Raw genomic sequence first — 4,469 nt, 5'->3', positions numbered from 1 at the left:
TGAAAAGCCTAAAAAAAAATTACTTTGTACCCACAGCTAGCCTACAGTGGAAGGCAGAGAGTGCGAAGTGATGAATTTCAGCATTGAAGCGGATGAATACCCGTATATATACATACATACATACATACTTTGGTGATTGTGCCATTAAAAAAAAATAAAAGAAAAGGAAAATAAGACTACGAGTAAATATAGCAAATGATTACAACTTGGTTAGCCAAATCTGAAACCATAGATCATTTGCGTGTAAATCAATTAAACGGCACTTGACAGTTAAATACCACTTTAACAAGCTGCGGAAATTTATAGCAAATACTAAAAATAAAAAACCAATCATCTATTATCTTTAATTGTTTATATACATAAAAATACGCCCAAACTAAACAATTGAAAAATGAGCAGCAAATATTGTCATTCGAGATAATGTTTGGTAGATACCAAATATCTCCAACATAAATGTCAACTTAGTCACAAATTTAAGTAATTTTTATGCAAATTTGTGTATCAAAAAAAATATGCACATTTTGGGCGTTAAAATTTTATTTTGAAATGATTATTGCATTGTTAGTTGTTTTGCTGATAATTGAGTAGCAGTTTTATAATATTTAATCTTGGTATTGTCCTATAAGATTTGATTGACATTTGAGAGTCACAAATTACAGTTAATTGCCCCAAGTCTACAACGAAAGCAGATAATTCGATGTTCGAAAAGCAATTGATTAAATTGAGCATAAAACTAACGGAACATTAGTAGCAAAAGAAAAAAGTATTTTTTCGGAATACTTTTGGTGCTTCTGTCAAACTTTGTATGTAGGTACAATTTGCAAGTCTTTTTTATTACAAATCTTTTGGGGCCTAAACAAAGACCACAAATCGTCAGAGTTTAAGATTCGTCACAATAATTTAAACAAGAATCAAATTCAAACCCGTTTTGTCTATAATTTCGATTACTTAGAGGAGGCACACATAACGCACTTACAGTGACGAGCAAAACTGTAACATGGTGTAACACTTTTTATTTCAGCCGCCGCTATTTGTTGTTGGATTTACTTCAAATCTTTATGAGAGAGGGAGTAGGGGTGTGCCAATAAGAATATACAACAAAAGTATGAAAGTCGTTAGAACTTGGAAAGATAGCGGTGGCTGAAATAAAAAGTGTTACACCATGTTACAGTTTTGCTCGTCACTGTATGACTTAGCTGAGATATGAACTTATAAGCCTGCAAATCGAACAGATTTCAAAAGTGCGTCAAATTCTGGAGAAGACTATCGCGATGAAAATTAACATACATCATCTTTTCCCCGATTTTACGGGCCATTTTTGACTGTACAACAAGAAGCTATTTCTGCGACACCGTTCGGACCCAAACAGGGTTTTAGACAGTGTGACTTATCTACATTCGTGCGGTTTCTTCGCTCCTATGCTGGAAAGCGGAATACGAACTGACAATCTGAATCGCAGCGGCACATTTAAAGAAAACACACGATACCGCTGTCGTATACAGATAATATTGACATTATCGGCCTGAACCCTAGGAACTTCAGCGCAGCATTTTTCAGTTTAGAAAAGAAAGCTAAAGAAGTTGATCTAGCGGTGGTGAACGAGGACAAGACAAAGTACCTTCTGGCTATGCACATTGAGTCCTCGCGTATTGGGACACTGCCATGTTGGCAGTTGTAACTTTGAAGTAGTGAAGAACTTTGTGTATATAGAATCTATCACTAACACCATCAATAATTCAGATCAAGCGAAGGATAAGTCTTGCCAGTAGGTGATGTTTTGATCTCCGTTGGCAACTGAAAAGCAGAGCCATCTCTCGACGAACACTCTTTACAAATCTCTCGTACTACCTTTCCTTTTCTTTGACGCAGAAACATAGACGATTTCGGACAAAGATAGGAAGGCTTCGGAAGCTTTCAGAAGAAATACATATTCTGCAGAAACTCTATAGCCCTGTTCGCTAGAGGAACGAGTACCGAAGAAGATGGAATGCCGAACTGCACGAGATTTTTAACGACATGGACATACTAGTTAAGCGCACCCAAAATAGAAGGATCGATTGGATCTGTCTGCGTTCGAGAAGACCACTGGCGCAACTTAGGGAAGCAGTTGGTGAATGTTTTTATTTTAACTGATCGGATGAATATTCGCAAGATCCTCTTATATCCTCTAAAGACAGGAAGGGCGAAAGGGGTTGGCGTATATGCCATTCAAAATCATGTGTTTGTACCAGGGTTGTTGCGAATATTATTCCGAAATAAAAGTCCTTTCCGGATAATAAACAAACCGCTTATCCAAATTAAACAAGTTTGGTTTGTTTATTATACGGAAAGGACTTTTATTTCGGAATAATATTCACAACAACCCTGGTTTGTACCGTTAGAAGTGACCAGTCAAAAGCTTCCCGGTCATATTTCTTAATGAAACGGGCTTAAAGTTTGTGACGGTAGCTTCGAAGGCCGAAGGTAGAAAGGAAAAAAGCTGGCTGAGAGCCCAGAATTATCCCGAGCCTTTTCTAGCAAAAGGTTCAGTTGACTAATTAGCCATTATTCTCGCGTGAATTGACACCCAGAGTGGGAAGATTTAATGACATTGGTCACACTTCCGGCAACAAATCAATTGTACCCCGATACTGGCGCTCTTACACGCTTTCATACTCTAGGGAAATGAATCTGTGGATAAAACTGAAAGAGTCTCCCCCATGATTGTAAAGGAACCATTAGAAAATTTCATAACATTCAATAGCCAGTTCACCCAGTGTTTACTAATAAAAATTTAAAGTATGTATGCGCAAAAAGCATTGAAATGTTCTGCTTATTAAAATAAAATAAAAATAAAAACTTCTACGTAAAGCACACATGTTTTGTGCGAAAAAATACTGTTTGATAAATTTATACGCGCGTAAATATGCGAATGGTACATTTTTCAAACAATAAAAAAATATTATTTTCTTTGAAAGTGGCTGCAAAAGAGTGAATGAACGCCTGACTGGATAGCAATTTTAGCGCAGTGATGGCAGGTACAAAATATATGTAGATGTTTTTGCCGTCCAAACATTTCGTGGAAGTTGCGTAATTTAATGAAAATATTAATATAAAACCTAAATACATATCTGCACTATCTATACAGTCTCGCACATATGTATACGCATGCATAGATGTATGTATGAGGCTACGTTATTTATTAAACAATCGCACGACCAAAATGTGTTTCTCAGTTGGGCAAACGTCGAACCAACCTGTGCGCCCAACGCCACAAAATAATGGGGGATGGGGGGAAAACATCCAATTTTGCTAAATTCTGAAGGAGACTCAAAGAGAAATATACATACATTTATATATGTATAAATCCAATCACAGTCTCTCAATAAAATTCACGCCCGGCAGTGGCTGAAGGTGAAGGCGAAGGCAACGAGGCCGACGAAGCCGACTAGCGTGACACCCAAATTTTGTTCAGTATTTCATTAACTAAAAACAAATTTATAATTAGTATTATTTTTTTTTTTTTTTTTTTTTTTTTTTGTTTTCGCTTTTTTTTTTTTCGTTTTATGCTTGCGCGGGATATTCATACTTTCTCTCCGTCCCATTTTCGTATGAGTTCACTTAAGTTGGAGGAATTTTTAAAACTATTAGTAACAATACTTGGTGGCAACATATATTATTTAATACATAGCAGAAATTAAGTAAATTTTTGTGCCAAATTTTGGTACATATTCCCTTTATACAAACACTTGTTTGCTTAAGTACGCGGCTCAACATACCTACATAAGTACAGTCGGTGCCAAATGTAAGTGTACACCTTGTTGTAATACAAAATTCACAATTATTTTCATGCAAAATTTTTTTCACAAATTTTTTATGAAAATATAGTTCATTCTATAAGATAGAAAAAAATAATTTATGAAAAAAAATTTTAATGAAAATATTCGTAAATTTTATATTACAACACTGTGTACACTTACATTTGGCACCGACTGTATGCACATACATATTTATGTATTTAAGAAGTGATTGTTAGCCCAGTCTCTCAACACAAGATAAGCCAAATGTTATACAATAAATTAAAAAACAAAAACAAAATTTTTCACATTGAGGTGGGGGAGACCTAAAAAACCAACTCTAAATCAATAATCAAATGTAGTGATTTGTTTATAATTTATTTTATTTTATTTCGAAAATATTTACCTACGCTGACCGATTGCATGAATGAGAGACAAGAGGATTTGGCGCAGCTAAAACTAGGTACGCAGATTTTCTTGACATGCAAACATATGTTCACTCAAACATACATACAGACATGTTTAGTCGATAATGATTTTGATCATTACATTGCCTTTGAAGAGTCGAAAATATATTAAAAATTGTATGAGGCATAAAATAAAATAATGCCTTCTGTAAAATTTTACTAGGAATTTTACAATTCTTAAATAAACACACAAAAGTATTTGCCATAAGGGAAACGTTTCATCATT

The sequence above is a fragment of the Rhagoletis pomonella genome, unplaced genomic scaffold (genome assembly GCF_013731165.1).
Source record: "Rhagoletis pomonella isolate Grant_MI unplaced genomic scaffold, Rhpom_1.0 Rhpom_scaffold_00012, whole genome shotgun sequence".
NCBI lineage: Eukaryota > Metazoa > Arthropoda > Insecta > Diptera > Tephritidae > Rhagoletis > Rhagoletis pomonella.
The sequence above is the reverse complement of the archived record's forward strand: the minus strand, read 5'-3'. Positions refer to the sequence as shown.